The following is a 17,832-nucleotide window of genomic DNA, read 5'->3' on the forward strand; positions in this document are numbered from 1 at the left end:
CTTGCAATTCATAAGTTAAAAATTTCCAGTTAATATCTCAAACTTATTCAGAAGTAAATCTAAATGTAAACACACCCAGTGAGCAGGTCACAGACTTACCTACAGAGTGGAATAACTGTTTTCACTTCCAGTGAAGCTGTGCAACATCACATCCACGGCACTAACAAAACTAGACAGATTATATATTTACATGTATCAACAGTGAAAAGGCGTGCACATCCTTTACCTGCAATAGTAATTCTGTTAGCTCAGTGTGTAGTGAAAATCAGCACGTTCCAAGGCCATTCCGCCGGTTGGCCAATAGGGGGCGCTATCATTCCATATGTCTCGAGTCTCCCTCACTGTACCCTTCTTTGGCTAATTCCTAAAAGGAACAATGAGCTCATATCTGAAGTCTTGTTAATAGAGAACAAATGTTCTGTTGCTGAAGCATGTGAGGAATCCGAGCTTTCGTCTTACTCCAACATAACTCGACATAACAAGGAGTGTTCAGTAGTGCAGGACCAGCTGAAGGCTGATCATGCTTGGGTCTGGCTCGTACAGGCTAGTACAGGCATTATCACATGCCTGTGAGATTCCTGACTCATCATGTGCACACGGCGTTTGTTAAAGTTTTATCCTTTTGCAAGTAGATGTATTTAGGAAGTGGCAAAACACTGCCACTCCCTCGTGACTCTTTCAAAAACGCCCATGAACTCTTTCTGACATCCCCGTATAGCCGCGTGTGAAGGTCAGCTACGAGTTCTCTATCTTGTATGTTGCTTCTGTTTTGTCTGAATTTGCTCCTGACTCTGGCGGAGCTCAAGGCCAGTGATGACGGCGGGACGATGGAAAAGGAGCAAGGACCAAAAATGGTGCTACATTATGTGCCCGTTCTGGTGACAAATGACACACACACACACACACACACACACACACACACACACACACACACTGTAACAGAAATAGACCAGTAGTTTTCAGGCAAGGCTTTAAGGCGTCCCAGGTTGCAAAATAAAAAAGGTGCTTCTGTTTTAGTACAAGTACTGATACAACTGATGTTCCTGTTCATCCCTTTATTGCCTTCAGATGTTCAGTAGTGGACATTCCAGCATCTGGTCAAGACGACTCTTTGTATTACCCACAGACGATGTTTGGGAGTTAAACAGGCTGTTCATATGCCAGCTTCGGCCTTCGCTCCCATTAGTATCTGAAAGTCTGATTTCTCATAGATGCTAATTTGAAAGTGCTAGCTTCCATCTGACTGATATCCTTTCTATCTCGTTAGCATGTTAGTGAGGCTTTTCTTGCTAACATGCTAACAGGCTTATCAAAAACATGTTTAACATCAAAGCTGGCCAACAAAGAGGTTAATAAGAGGAAGCATTAGCTGCCATGATCAATCACAGTAGCTTGCTTACTTGCTAATGCTAGCTCTGTGTACACACAATGCGCAGTAAGGCAAGGCAAGGCAAGTTTATTAATATAGCACAATTCAACAACAGGGTGATTCAAAGTGCTTTACAGAGACATTAAAAAACAAAAACAAATAAAAAGCATGATTTAAAATTGATTAAAAAAAAACAGTAGATAAAATCAGAACAGTAGATAAAATCAGTAGTTAAAATGCAAGTTTTGAAATTTAAGCTTAAAAGTGTGGATTTGGTGCTTTATTCAAAAGCAGCTGAGAACAGGTGAGTCTTCAACCTGGATTTAAATAAACTGAGTGTTTCAGCTGATCTGAGGCTTTCTGGGAGTTTGTTCCAGATATATGGAGCATAAAAGCTGAATGCAGCTTCTCCGTGTTTGGTTCTGACTCTGGGAACTGATAAAAAACCGGATCCAGATGACCTGAGGGATCTGGAAGGTTCATACTGGGTCAGGAGGTCACTGATGTATTTTGGTCCTAAACCATTCAGAGCTTTATAGACCAGCATCAGAACTTTAAAGTCTATCCTCTGACGGACAGGCAGCCAGTGTAAAGACCTCAGAGCTGGACTGATGTGGTCCACTTTTTTGGTCTTAGTGAGGACTCGAGCAGCAGAGTTCTGAATGAGCTGTAGTTGTCTGACTGATTTTTTAGGTAGACCTGTAAAGATGCTGTTACAGTAATCAAGCCTGCTAAAGATGAATGCATGGACTAGTTTTTCCAGGTCCTGTTGAGACATCAGATCTTTTATCCTTGAAATATTCTTGAGGTGATAGTAAGCTGATTTTGTTATTGTCTTAATGTGTTTTTCTAAGTTTAGGTCTGCATCCATCACTACACCCAAATTTCTCGCCTGGTTTGTGGTTTTTAGGTGTATAGATTGAAGTTCTCTGGTGACCTGTAATCGTTTTTCTTTGGCTCCAAAGACTATTACTTCAGTTTTGTTTTTGTTTAGCTGGAGAAAATTGTGGCACAACCAGTCATTAATTTCCTCAGTGCATTTACCAAGAGCCTGTATATAATCTGTGCCAGTGGGAGCATGTAAATGTTAAACAGAAGGGGTCCCAAGATGGAACCTTGGGGAACTCCACATGTGATACTTGTCTGCTCAGATGTGAAGTTACCTATTGATACAAAGTATTTCCTGTTTTCTAAGTATGTTTTGAACCAGTTTAGTACAGTTCCTGAAAGACCTGCCCAGTTCTCCAGTCGTTTGAGTAATATGTTGTGGTCAACTGTATCAAATGCTGCACTGAGATCCAGCAAAACTAAGACTGACATTTTTCCACTGTCTGTATTCAGACATATGTCATTAAACACTTTGGTCAGAGCGGTTTCAGTGCTGTGGTTCTGTCTAAAACCTGACTGGAAGGCATCATAGCAGTTATTCTGTGTTAAGAAGTAATTGAGCTGTTGAGAAACTGCTTTTTCAATGATCTTACTTAAAAATGGGAGGTTTGAGATCAGCCTGTAGTTATTCATTTGTGTCTTGTCAAGATTGTCCTTTTTCAGTATAGGTTTTATTACAGCAGTTTTTAGTGGTTCTGGAAACACACCTGACATTAAAGAAAAGTTGACGATCTGTAACAGGTCTGACTCCAAAGTCTTTGAGACCTTTTTGAGAAAACTTGTTGGCAGGACATCTAAACAGCAGGAGGAGGAGTTCAGTTGACCTAAGATGTCCTCCAGGTCTTTGCTGTTAATAGGGTGCAACCGTTTGATGGTGTTTAAACAGTTTTTTGGTGGACACAGTACATGTCCTGGATCTGCTGTTGATGTACCAATTGCTTGTCTAATCTTTTGGATTTTTTTCTGTGAAGAATTTGGCAAAGTCATTGCAGGCCATGGTCGAATGAAGTTCAGCTGCCACTGACACAGGAGGGTTTGTTAGCCTGTCAACTGTAGAAAATAAGACCCGAGCATTATGACTGTTTTTGGTGATGATGTCAGAGAAGTAGGACCTCCTTGCACTCCTCAGTTGTAAATTATAATTGTGAAGTTTCTCTTTATAGATGTCATAATGAACCTGGAGGTTTGTTTTTCTCCATCTGCGCTCAGCTTTCCTACACTCTCTTTTTTCATTTTTCACCAGTGTGGAGTTTCTCCATGGAGACTTCTTCCTTCCAGAGATAACCTTCACCTTAATGGGAACAATAGTGTCCATTACATTTAACATTTTAGCATTGAAGCTAGTGACGAGCTCATTGACTGAACCTCTGGACAGGTCAGGTGTTAATGGGAAGACCTGGTTAAAGATCTCACTACTGTGTTCAGTTATACACCGTTTTGTGATCACTGCTGTTGATATATTTATGTGGGCTGAGATTTTACTTTCAAAGAAAACACAGTAATGATCAGACAGGCCCACATCAGACACAGTAACCTTTGAAATGCTCAGGCCCTTGGAGATCAGTAGGTCAAGAGTGTGTCCTCTATTATGTGTGGCCTCTGTTACATGCTGAGTCAGCCCAAAGTTGCCCAGAGTGTTACTCAGGTCTTTAGTCCCTTTGTCCTGAGGGTTGTCCACATGGATGTTAAAATCCCCAACAATAATTACACAGTCGAAATCAACACAGATCACAGACAGCAGTTCACTGAGGTCATTAAAAAAGTCTGTGCAGTATTTGGGAGGCCTGTAAACATTAAGAAACACAACTTTGGATGGAGCCTTCAGCTGTAACGCCACATATTCAAAAGACTGAAAACTTCCAGGAGATAGCTGCTTACATTGAAATGATTCATGAAATAAGACAGCAACCCCTCCTCCTCTCCTGCTCACCCTGGCCTCACTGATAAAACTGTAGTTAGGAGGGGTCGTCTCGATGAGAACAGCTCCACTGTTACTTTGGTCCAACCAAGTTTCAGTTAAAAACATAAAATCAAGGCTGTGCTCAGTGATTAAATCATTAATTAAAAATGTTTTCCCAGCTAAAGATCTCACGTTTAATAAAGCCAACTTAAGTGTTTTAGAGGTATTATTTGCCCCCTCGTGTTTGGGAGCAGTCTGTGGCACACAAGCTATGTTTACTGTATTTAAAGATCTTATAGAGTGCAGCTCTCCGTGTTTTGACCAGGCCACACGTCTCCTTCTGTCACCTAAAAGTACAGACATTTTAAAACCTTCTAGTAAACAGGGTCCCAGCTTCTCCTGGGAAAAGTCACCACTGCCATAATCCTCGCAGCCCGGACCCTCCACACATCACACATCAGACTGCGGAGACAGAGCATGAAGGTGGTAAGGAGGAACTAAGGGGGGCGGGGCTGGGCAATGTAACTTCGACTGCTCTGTTGGGGGCGGGGCTCGATGGCGAACCTTTGGCTGCTCTGGTGGGGGGTTAATGGGGGACAAAAAGGGATTGGGCCGGGGGGTAGATCTGAGCCCAGCATTGACCCGCTCCATCATCTCCTCAGTGAATTTCAGGTGTGGGGAGGAGGGAGAAAGGGAGGGGGAGGGGGGTGATGGCCTGTCAGGGGTTTGGGGGACTGGGGAAGGTCGTGGTCCCTGGTCCTGGTCGTTGGTGTTGTTGAGAGAGTTGGAGGCAAATAGGGACCCCTCTTCTTGCCTCTGATGTAGCTCCTTTCTGAAGCTCTTCCCGGGTGGGAGCAGATGGAGCTCCTCCTCAAGGTTTCTGCTGGGCTTTGTCTGTTCTTGCAGTACTGTTTGTTCCTCTTTATGAGATAACTCCTCGTTTATCTCAGCCTTGGCACCAAGCACAGATGGATGACGTATGGAATAAAACAAGTTGGAGGTGAACAGTTTCACCCCTGACTTGTTAAAATTAAATCCATTTACTTTAAACAGATGCCTGCGTTCCCAAAAAATATTAAAATTGTTGATGAAATGCACTGAGTGGTCAGCAAATGCTGATATAAGCCATTTATTCAGTGCAAACAACCTGCTGAATCTCTCGTCTCCTCCTCTGACGGGCGGTACAGGTCCACTGATGAATACAGTTGCGTTCAGTAAGCACAGAAACCACAGCCAGCAGCAGGTTGCCTTCCATGCTGGTCAATCATCAGTTTGCACATATGTGCAAACAACCAGAAACAAAGCTCCTGGCCTCTCACACTGAGGCATAGTTTCCAACGAGGTGCAAGGCAAGTGATGCTTCCAGTGACAAAAGCCAACTGTGTGCACAGATTTAATTTAAAGAGTGGACACACATGTGTGAGAAACTTTTGGAAAGTTATTAATGAAATAAAACCTACCATTGTTCTGCTGTGGATAGCTGTGGCTCATCTATGAATTAGAAGGTCGGTGAACTGATCCCCAGCTACCTCGGTCCACATGACCAATATCTCCCCCTGAGTGTGAACGTTAGATAAACTGCCTCACCGTGGATTGAGGTGTTGAGACTTGTAGTAAAAACGCGCTACATAAATACTAGTCCATTTACCATGATGAACAGAAAATATCTAGAGATCATTTTTCTTCTTTTTGGAGCAGGCTGTAGACATGATCATTTCTGCTGTAAAACTGGGAGTCTGTAGGGACCGACTCAGTTTAGCAGCCAGCCTTGTGACATTTTTGCACTGGCTTCATTTTTCATAAGTTGCCACTTGGTCACCTCATGAAGTGTCTCAAGACTAAAGCCAGTGCAACGTACCACTGATGGCACCACTGCATACTTGCTTCAAAGCCTCAGATGTTATTCAAATATCTCAACAAGAGGAACTAACTCAGACATTTAACAAAATTCATTGGCTGAATCTGGGTCATTTTAGGAATTACTGCTGTTCTGATAGGTTCAGAAGTCTGTGAAGCCTTTGACCACTAACTGACCAACCAAGTTACCAGTAAACTAATCTTATTATTCCAAATATTATTCCGACTCCTTCGGAGACGATTGTGCCATCTGATTAAAAACACACAAATGTTTAAAAACTGACTTTGTACCTCGGCTACGGGACGTGTTAAACCTTACTTTCAGAGTAATTCTACCCCCATCTGGAATTCCCCGTTGATTCTGAATCAGGATTCCTTGAGTGCTGTGTGTTTCTTCTATAATGTCTCTGCTTGCTAACTGCAAATCAATTTTCTGAATTCGACAGTCCTCATGGTTCCTTCGATATGCTAAAGATGCCACAATCACCACAAGGGACATTGCCAGTCGCAGCTTGCACATTGCAAACTGAACTTCAGATGCAAACCAACATGATGCCACAGCTCATCCTTTATATTCTGTCTATGAATTCTGTTTTCATGCTGTTTCACGCCTCATATCTTCAGACACAAGAGTCAGATCATTCTGTCTGTCTACTCCTCCAAAGGTAAAAAGCTTAAAGTCTGAAGAAATACAGTGAATTATTAGTGTATTTGTATTAGAATACATGAGGAGGACTGTGCAACAAGCAGAAGACGGCAACAATCCTGTTGTCAAAACAATTGCTTTTTCTGTGGTTTCGTGGCTACATGCTGCTCTCTTGGCAACCTAAATAAAGAAATACACTATCGGCATTGAGTTGCTCATTCTGCCAACCACACCCTCGCACACTCACACAGTTATGTTTCCATCACCACAGAGGATACTGAACGACTTCTTCTTTTATAAAAACCGACCCTGGCCCTGACTCCCACATGCTCCACTCTAACACTCCACTAGGTGTTTGTCTATAAAAGGGATTTGAGCGCCCACAGTGTGACTGTGTAAAAACAAAGTATGTCCCCACAACATGCCCAATACAAATATACACACACACACAAAATTACACACTGACCAGTGTGGCTGATGTAGGGTGTGGTAGGTGACACACTGTGTGCTGATGTTAAAACGGAAGTGTGCTGGGAGGTGTGTCTGTTAGAGTGTGCTGCCTAGAGCTCAGGGCCATCTATGCTCTTCATCAGTCTGAACACTCCGTGGCCAAAGAACAAATCCACAGTGGAATCACTTCTCCCACTGAGAATAAGCTCTATGTGTTTGTATTTATATGACTATGTCATAATGAATGTGATGCCTTGTTTCACAGCAACATGTTATTCCAAGGATCCAGGAGCCATGATGGTGTATAATGACGGGTGGAGGGTAACAGTTACTATTAGAGAGATATCAGAATGAGAGGTGGGCGGATCACCTTTCAGCTGTGGTCCACTCAGTGTCGTCACGTAAAATCTGAAACCTTCACTGTTATCAGGAGGCTGAGGAAAGCTGACCGCTGCCACGTGAGCAGCAGCTACACTGTGACATCTGTTGATTAACACAAATGAGTAAAGCATGCAGGCTTCTCCATGCAGCAGCAAGTGTTCTCAGGCTGAGGTTCAGTGCTTGTTTGCATGTCAGTCATATTCTGCTGCAAACAGTTCCTAGTTACCACACAGCAGTCACAGGACCCACACAGCCTTTGGGACAAGAATCAAGTCCGTGTGGTCAGTTTGATCATGAGAACGGTAAAGGTTCAGTGTGAGTTAAAGTTCAGCCGCTTGCTCAGTTTGCTGAGTCTCGACACCAGTTTTGATCACTTTGTTCTTTGTTTAAACTCAGACAAAGAATAAGGATTAATTTTATTTACTGTTTACTTTTCATTTACTTACTCCTACTGATGCACTGCCCAGTTTCACATTAGTGTCTGTGGGCTCGTCCCTTCTGCTCGCCCTGCTGCATTCATCCAGGGGCAGAGCTGGTTATGACGTGGTTAGACTGTCTCACTCACTTCCTGACTTTCTGGGATTTGTTAGGTTCAAACCTTTCAGCTCTCAGGTCAACACTCAGACCTCGAGGTAAGATAAATGCCCAACATTTGTCTTTGAGACACTACATATAGTACATTACTATTTTTGATCATGTGCTAATAAAATCACACAGACAGTTAAACTTCCAGGTTGGCTGGGATTTCCCAGTGTGGATGTGACAGTGTGTGGTTTCTGATGACACATCAGGGTATTTAGCCACTTAGTTTGCAGGGTCCCTCACTACACAACTGCATTTGAAAAAATCTAAGAATGCAAAAATGCCCTGTGGCAGCTGGGATAGCCCCCCACGGCCTATTCCTTTACCACTGTGAATGCAGGTAGTTTACCCCACACATCAGCATCACATGGTCCCCAGACGAAAGATGGCACACAGCGCTCTCAGCAGTGGGGATTTCTGCTGATTGTGCATTTGATGCCCACATGTTGTTGACTGGGAAGTGAAAATGAAGTGTTGCTACGGAGACTGGGAGCAAGAAAAACAGAAACAAATGAATCTGACTCACTCCTGCTTGCTCATCTTCCTCATCACTTGTTTGTTCTTAGTGTTTGTCCATTGGTGGCCTCACATATCAGCCAGCATCACAAGGAAAAGCAGGCTCAGAGAGTAACTGCGCCGTCCTCTGTCACACATATTTAGCAACGTTTCCAAGTAAAGGCTGATCATATCGCAGTCACATCTCCTGAATTCTGTTGAGACATATCCACCCCTACTGACACTTTCATTCTGTTACGCATGGCAAGTACATTCATGTGTCGTTACAGCAAAGGCACCAATATTATTTCACTCAATCTGAAAATAACAGTAAACTCAGTAAACAGAAGTAAAGCGTATGTTATAAACCTAATACAGACAGATAGAAAGGCTCTTTTCCACATGGCTTGGGGAGGACGCTGAACCTCGGCTGTTTATGTTAAACTCTGTTGTGTGTGTGTGTGTGTGTGTGTGTGTGTGTGTATGAGAAAAACACATTGTAAAGCACTTTCTAGAAACGCGGAGGTTAAAAGGTTCTGTCTGAGTGCATACCATGTACTGCATGTGTGCCTCTCTCTCCCTGCTGGTCGTGTCTCTGCAGGTCTGTGTGTCAGGCTCAGCTGCTTCAGTAATGAGATCATATGATGTCATGCTGTTCACAAAGGAGCAGCCTCCTGATTGGTCTGCTTGAATCCTGAACCCCAAATGTAGGTTACAGAGAGCCTCCCAGGAAACACACCTACCACAGCGCTGTTAGTCTGAAGCTTTTAGTTTGGTTTCTTTAGTTAGTCAGCAAACATCATTTTAGCATAGCCACTGTAGTAACATACACACAGTGTACAGTCTGAACAGCTGCAGACATGATCTTAGTTAAAGATCACTCTCCAACAAAGCTCAGCGTCTTTGATTTTTAATAACAGTGTAGTTATAATTATCATCTCTGTTTGTTGTCGTTAGCATGCCCTCCATTCAACCATTTTTTTAGCCGTAACATATTAACGTTACACCTTCCAGTATCCTCGTGCTTTTACTCCAACACCTTGTCCTTTAAACACTAAAGTACAGCTCATGGTTTGCACAGAGTGGATCACACTGCAGCACAGACTGCATCTGCCCTGATGCTGAGTTTGAGACTAAAGAGGAGTCGGATACGCTCGCAGGTTAAAATGCCTCAGCATGAAAACCATGTTTAGTTACCACCTTTATGATTACAGCAGGAAGCTCATTTCTTTTAAAGTTCACTTTGAAACTTTGAGTAAGAATTGTTTCAATAAGCTGTAACAGCTTTCTGCAAGCCTTCACCTCTGCTCACTCACAGCACTTTAGAACCACGTTTGTGATTTTGGGAACTTTGGACCATTTAAATGGAAGAATTTGACAATCTGACAGCACGCCAGTCCAGTATTTTATTACTCAGTCAGTCAGATATAATACCCTTAGAGGTGCACAGCACTCAGAGAACCCTGCACTTCGATCTGTGGAAGGATGCTGCAGAAGTAGAAGTTTAGATTTCTAAGTTCTTAGTTTGAAGCTCAGCAGATTCCTGAGAATTTTAAATGAAACTTGACTGATACTGTGTTACAGTTTGAAATGATCCTGTAACATGGCAGACTAATGTGCCTGTATTAATTCAGCTCCATATTATTGTGTGAAGTTGCACTGGGTTGTGTGTGTGTGTGTGTGTGTGTGTGTGTGTGTGTGTGTGTGTGTGTGTGTGTGTGTGTGTGTGTGTGTGTGTGTGTGTCACATTTCTGGTGAGCCAATGGCTGTAATGGGGTTGGACTACTAGGCAGGTGTAATTGATTGCACTGATACACTGGTCTACTTACAGCCCACACTACAAACACTGCTGTGTCATTTTGTCTCTCTGTGCAGGGATGTAATGTGATGAAACCTGATATGTTTGGGCTTGATGGGTTTTGTGCTTTGAATTATACAGTGAATGTGTCATTTTGTCTCTCTGTGCAGGGATGTAATGTGATGAAACTTGATATGTTTGGGCTTGATGGGTTTTGTGCTTTGAATTATACAGTGAATGTGTCATTTTGTCTCTCTGTGCAGGCCAGGGCCTATTATATGCCACAGCTTAAAAGCAGCTGAGTCGCAGAGGCTGGAGTGACCACTGGCTATCTACTTGCAGGGTGGTGGGTCTCAGAGGACAACTGCTAACCCTGTTGAAGTCAACACGAGGAGTGCAACTGGTGTTGTGGCATAGCTGGCTCTGGCCTTGGGATTGTGTGTTTTTACTTTCGCATATGGGACACTGGACTGTTTTATATTTTATCTTTTGAGTATTGTGTCAATAAATGATCTTTTAGAAATTTATTGACTGTCATCTTTTTGCCCACGGCTGAGACGGTTGGTCAGACCTAGAATCTTTGTGTGTTACAATCTGCTCACATTCATACTGAGTGATGAGATAACAAACACTTGGTGTAAACCACGAGTGTGTGGCACAGTGGCTAACCAATCAGCCTGCAGCCCAGCACTGCCATTGTGAGCCATCATGGTCACATGGTTAGAAGATAACCAAAGACAGGCAGCAAACTAAAAGCCATGTTTCACCCTCTGCTCCTCTCTTTGTCTTTACATCCTGTATCACGTCCATTAAAGCGCACATATAGTCATACCCATACACACAGGGAGTGCATCTTTGTCAAATACTTTAGGCCCTGCTCTTCATCACCATGTGTTTCATTTAACATGAGCTTCCAGCGACTCCTCGATGCAGGTCAGGGCTGCTGTCAGCCTATATTGCAACATGCACTCATGCAGTGGAGCTGAAACGATGACTGTCAGACTCACACAGAGTATGAGTCACGCAGGTGTGATGTGATCATGTACCTGTGATGTAATGCATGTTATTCACACCACCTGGGTGACCCACATTTACTCACAAGTGACTGAGAATTCATAGAGCCAGCAGGGTTCATGATGAAACATCATTCTGTCTATAGCTGAGGTGTGTGTGTGTTTATGGAGGACAGCATGTGTAGATGCTGCATACATGACAAGAAAGAGAAATGTTCCAGATTTAATCCCAGAGAGGGAAAAAGGGGGCAGATAACACCAGGGAGGGAGGCTGAGAGGTGGATCAGTCATTCATAGCTGCTCCACATTCCTCCCCCCTTATAAGGACAAAACTACTGGACCCCATCTCTTCATCCCTGTGTTGAATACAGAAATGCAGAATCCACACGGGGTCGGCACGTTTCTACCCCGTGATCAAATGTAAGACCTGTGATTTCTAATGGACGATCGTCTGTACTGTTTCCCCTTTGGAACAAAAACAGCACTGTTTGCACCCTGGCTGAATGCAGTGCTATCCACAGTACATCTCTCTGCATCGTTGCAAACCTCTGTTTGTTTGCTTTGCTCCTTTCCTCACTGGCCTGGTCGCCGCCGCTCACCAGAATCTCTCTGTTTAGATGAGTTTGAGAGTAGAAGACCCAAGAGAGGCGCGCTGGTCCTCAGGGAATCCAGCAGTGCTGTGTGCTCGGGCCGACAGCCAGAAACATGGAAAAAAATAAGCAGGGTAGAAACACAATGGGGAGGGCTGTGTGCTGGAAGCTGGGGGGGGGGGGGTTAAAATCACAGGCAGGCTAAATGAGACAGAGAGGAGGCTAACATAGACGGGGGAGAGAGGAAGGGAGAGCTTACCTTAAAAGGCTGTGTCGACGGAGAACATGTGTGTGTGTCTGTGTGTGTGTGTGTGTCTGTGTGTGTGTGTGTGTGTTTTAGCTACTAGTAATAGAGCCTTGTACTCTAATTCATTCAGCTAAGCCACGCCTCCATTTAAAGAGTATAAATGTGCATAGATGAGACTGTATCCACCTGGAATGCACACACACATACACACACACACACACACACACACACACCACACACGCGCACACACACACACACACACACACACACACACACACACACACACACACACACACACACACGTCTCTGAGGACAGAGACTCCACGGACAGCTTTGCTACTTTTACTGTAACTCACTTGTGCAAATTGTGCGTGTCCTGATTACATGACACACACACAGACACACACACAGACACAGACACACACTCGTCCTCCCTGAGCCCCATCCAGTCATTACCCAACAGGAACTGAAGATCTGGGAAGAAGTCCAGAGTTCTCTCACGTTCTCTCTCAGTGCTGCTCTCTCGTCCAATCTGAGGGATTTTCTTAATATGGCCAGAAAGGGAGTGAAAGGAGGCCGAGCGAGAGCTCGAGGGTGGAAAGCAGTTCAAATGTCCGTGTTCCAGCTGTCGTCATGTCCAAACTAGACCCGTGTTAAACTGTTGTAGTGTACACGGCTGAGTTCACCACTCAGAAACACACCAAGAGGTTTAAGGTCAGAGTGATTAACTTTGAGAACCAACCTGAAGCGACTGCATTTATTCTGATGAGGTCAAAGCGTTTCAGTGAACGTCACACATGTAACTGCAGACTTTAAAAAGAACCTGTGGCACTGTCTTTCTACAGCGCAGGGACGGCTGTTTGTCTTTTCTGTGGCACGCAGCCTCAACAACAGCTCGTTGATAGTTTTTGTTTTTGTGATGTTTCTTCAGTCCGACGTGAACGATGAATGAAAATAGCATGTTCTTAATATTTGTGACAAATTTCATGTAAAAATATTTGTAAAGTATTTTTCTGAAATATAACTATGTGTCTCTCAGAAATTGTCCCGAGTCGTCCTGTGCAGTGTGACATTTTTCATTTGTGTGTCCAAACAGAAAATATGGGACTTTTCAGATTTTAAGCAGCCAGTACTCTGACTTTTTAAATATCTGTCCCAAATTACAGATCCCAGTTTATTTTGATGGTAATAAGAGAAAACTGTAGGTTTTTATCTCTAATAGTTTTGGGATATTTCTGTTTAAACATTGTCACAGATTTCAGTGTGCCAAACCGTGGCCTGAAACTGGGTCGACGGACCATTTTATGAAAAGAATAAATGTTGAAAACTAATCGTTGCATATGTTCAAACTGTGCACTGTAAAGCTTCCTGTTGCCCACAGGCTGAATACTGGTTAAGTTCGTCCACTGCAGCCACCAGTGAGCGTGAAGTGTACAGGTAACCTTTTCACAGTAACCCACCCACGTTCTCACGACACAGTCCAGCCTCACAGTGTGAAGACTCAAAATAACCAGCCTCAGTATGGAAGCATAAACAAATCAAATTAAATGTCCCATTTGAACTTTGTGAAACATAAAGTCGATTAATTATGTAAGAAGCAGAAGAAGAACACCTGGATCCACAGGCACCTAACCCCAGCACAGATGAGGGAACAGTGACCGACAAGTTGTAGCATATGTGAAACTGTGGAAAGGCTCCAGATGATGACATCATTGAATATACAGAGTATGAAAAGCTGCTCTAAAAGCCAAAGGAGCTACTGTGAGGAATGTGACTAACTCAACATGTTGAGCTTTGTTTGACACACTCTGTGCTCCTCGTTTGACACGGTGCTGTGGAAAAGCCTCGTGCCACCCTTCCCTTCCTTGTGTTTTGCTAGGAAAATGGGAAACATGTGCATGTGCGCCGAAACGTTTGCAAACACTTAAAAAAATCAACATATTAGGCAAAAACTGAGCCAACATTTGTTGTGACCAAATGTATGTTTCAAGACATCCTGAACACTCTTTGATTTCTTTGAGCAGCCTTCAGGAATATTTGATAAGAGATGTTGTTCTTTGAAAGTCCAGCGTTGTGTCTTTGTCAGACTGTAGCCTGTGGTCACGGTGTCGTTCTGCACTCATTTATCGCCTCGACCACTTCTTTCAAAGATATCATAAAAACTCACAGATGTACAAACCACATGAATGTTACATTATCAGATCACTTCAGCATGAATTCATCCTTTGTGAAACAGGAAGTGATCCCTGCTTCATGTACATCATTATGGGATGCACCACTGCCTCTGGACATGTTCATCTCTCAGCCCAAACAGGAGTCAGAGTTATGACCCCTGATGCTCAGCTGTTCTGTTCCCATATTGTGTTTCACTCTACAATGATAATAATAAAAATAACAACTATTCAGTGCCATGAAAACTATTTGCTGATTGTTGGATAGTCACTGCACATATGTCTCAGATATGTCTCACATTTTAATATTAGACAAAGATGACGGCTGGATTTTTAAATGATGGTCCAAACCTGTGTGGCCGGTGTGGAAAAGTAACTGCCGCCCTTGTTGTGTGACACACAGGATCACCTGACGCTGAAACAGAAGGAAAGCTGGATCTTAATCATCTTCAGCAGAGCCTCAGTGTTCGCCTGCAGTTTTGAACTGAATGACCAGAGAAATAAGAAACTAATACTTGATAATAATACTCACTCCAGTGCTACAATATGACTTTGTCTATGTGTCAGTGTGAGCCAGCACGAGGCACCGTCGGCTCTGAATGATTATTAGACATAACAGAACTAACAGTGTGTGTGTGTGTGTGTGTGTGTGTGTGTGTGTGTGTGTGTGTGTGTGTGTGTGTGTGCGTGCGTGCGTGTGTGTGTGTGAAGTTACATTACTGTTTTGTGTGTCTTTGGGTCTCACATATAGCTGGCATGCACACTCACACACATTAGGCACAGAAGTGTATCACTGTGTGGTGGGTGTGGTTTGTAGCCCAGCTGCAGGGGAGGGGCGGAGCAGAGGGTTTAGGGTGTGGTCCTGGCTGGCTGTCGCAGCTGACAGCGGTCATCTAATCACACTTCCCTTTTTTTCAGTAGGAGGCTGGGACCTGGGGTCTGGAGCTCTGCCGTAGTGATGGACATCTCAGGCCCTCCAAGGTTTGGAGGCCTATCTCCCCCCACCACTTCCCCTGCCGGTGGCAGACGCCCTCAGACATCGATGCGTTGGTGGTTCTTTGTGTCCGGGGGTGGGCGTCCGGGTACACACCGGCTCACTCCTTGGTGGCTGCTTATCGGGGCCTGGAACCTGGGGCTCGCTCGGGCCACTTCGGGGGTGGGGTGCCCTCGGCCTCTCGGCCTGGGGCTCGGTCACTCAGGCACAGCTGGCTGCCGGCGGAGCTCACGGGCACGTCACTGCAACCCCCCCTGGCTTCTGCTCCGCGGCTGCTGAGTGATCCCTCATCTGGGACTCTCCTCAGCTCTTTCTGGGACAGTGGCGCGGCTGCCCCTCTGTTGGTCTTCCTTGGTCTCTTGTGTTCTGGGGGCCTCTGGATGTCTGGAGTCTTGATCTCCTCCATACCTGCTTCATGCCCTGGAGGATGGGACTGTGGCCCCCCACACCCTCTAGCAGATCATTACATTAAGGAACCTTTTAAATACAAGCGCGCTCATGCTCACAGGTGTACACACAGGTGATCACACACACAAACTACACCCTTTTTGGCTCCTACCTCAAAGCACACTGTGCGCTGTCGATCTTACGTGCTGCACAATAATGTTTAATATTAAGTATTTAGTGTTATATTCCCATATATCATTGTGATGTTGTTTATTCTATTACTCTCGTTTTCTTCTGCTTGTTTTCTTTTTTCTTTCTCAACAGGTGATCCAGGTGATCGATATGTATTTTTTGTCTGCTTATTTTGTTGGTTTTTGTTTTTTGCCCTTTATCCCCGTCCCTCTTCTCCGCTGTTTTTTTTTTTGTTTGTTTTGTTTTTTCCCCCCTCTTTCTTTCTCCCTTTTCTTTTCCCCTGTCCCGTATCTAGCAAGTAAAAAAAATAAAATAAAATAAACAATAAAAGGTAAATCAAATGGACCATTACGGCAAGGCTGGGATGGTCCATTTGGTAAAGTAAATCCGTTGGGCATCTTTCTTCGCCTTTAGACAATAATTCTGATGGCAAAAGAACCAAACGGGACAGGTTTAAAAAAAACAAAAAAAACCCAAAAACATTACTGTTTTGTGTGTCTTTGGGTCTCACATATAGCTGGCATGCACACTCACACACATTAGGCACAGAAGTGTATCACTGTGTGGTGGGTGTGGTTTGTAGCCCAGCTGCAGGGGAGGGGCGGAGCAGAGGGTTTAGGGTGTGGTCCTGGCTGGCTGTCGCAGCTGACAGCGGTCATCTAATCACACTTCCCTTTTTTTCAGTAGGAGGCTGGGACCTGGGGTCTGGAGCTCTGCTGTAGTGATGGGCATGGAGAGCTGCTCCGTAAAGAAACGACACAGTAAATAAAACAAGTAGCAGACAGTACTGTGAGTCTGAGGCATGGGGACGTTACACACAGACTTATCTCCAAGCTGAAACAGCAGCAAACAACCCCACTTAACCTAATTACCTGTATAGTGTGGAAACTCTTCATTATTCCTGAAGTTGTGATGTCCTAAGTCTGTGTAAGTGACGCCATGGCAGAAATCAGACTGCTCATCAGTCTGTGTCTCATGACTTTGGATCCACACGGTGTTGTTTACAGTGCCTGAGCTAAGTAATGTAATATTACATGTGTTAAAAGAGTGCAGGTGCAGGTGCAGGAGGGTTTACCTGCTGCTCCGTGCTGTAATGACAGTGACCGCTGGTTCATGTTGACGTTTGCTGGGATCTTTAACTGTTCCGTTCTCAGCAGTTTGCATTGTTTTGAGTCTGTTGATGATCAGATGAGGAGCGTGTGGTGAAGTCCACTAATGTTAAACTCATTATACATCTCCAGTGTTACTGTGGAGCTACGCCGCTCTATAACCATAACAGACATTTAGAAATGATACATTCTGTCTATCCAGGCTCATCTACAGCAGCTGGCACAGCTGGCTTAATTGACTCTTTCATAGGAATTTCAGACCCATTCACTCCTCAAGCCATCCTCAACAATCAGGCTACAGGTAGCTTCACATATTTCAGTAACAGCCTCTTTGTACCTGGAATATTTTCACCTGAATATTCGTGGCAAAGCAAAAAAGAAAAGGCTTTTATTATGAAGCTGTTGCACTTAATAAACTGGACCGACTTCATTCTGGTTTGAGGGACCTGTACTGGTCTTCAGGCTGTGTGGGGACAGAGGAAGAGACTAGCAGCTACATGGCAACCAGACAGTATCAAAGACTAGGCAAGCAAGTGAAGCTCCTATTATGATTTATTGGTATTAAAGCTACCATCTGTCAGCTTTATATGTAGGCAGGGCTTTAGAAATCATTCATGTGAAGCATCACAAAGCTCCTCATTCTGCTTGGCTGCTAATACAAAGACTGAACCTGCTTTCAGCACAAATGCATCTTTTATAAAAGTTCCATGTTTTAATGATCTTCTTCTTCTTTTTGCTTCTCCCTCTGAGGGCCACCACACCT

This window comes from Pelmatolapia mariae, linkage group LG20 (assembly GCF_036321145.2).
Source record: "Pelmatolapia mariae isolate MD_Pm_ZW linkage group LG20, Pm_UMD_F_2, whole genome shotgun sequence".
NCBI lineage: Eukaryota > Metazoa > Chordata > Actinopteri > Cichliformes > Cichlidae > Pelmatolapia > Pelmatolapia mariae.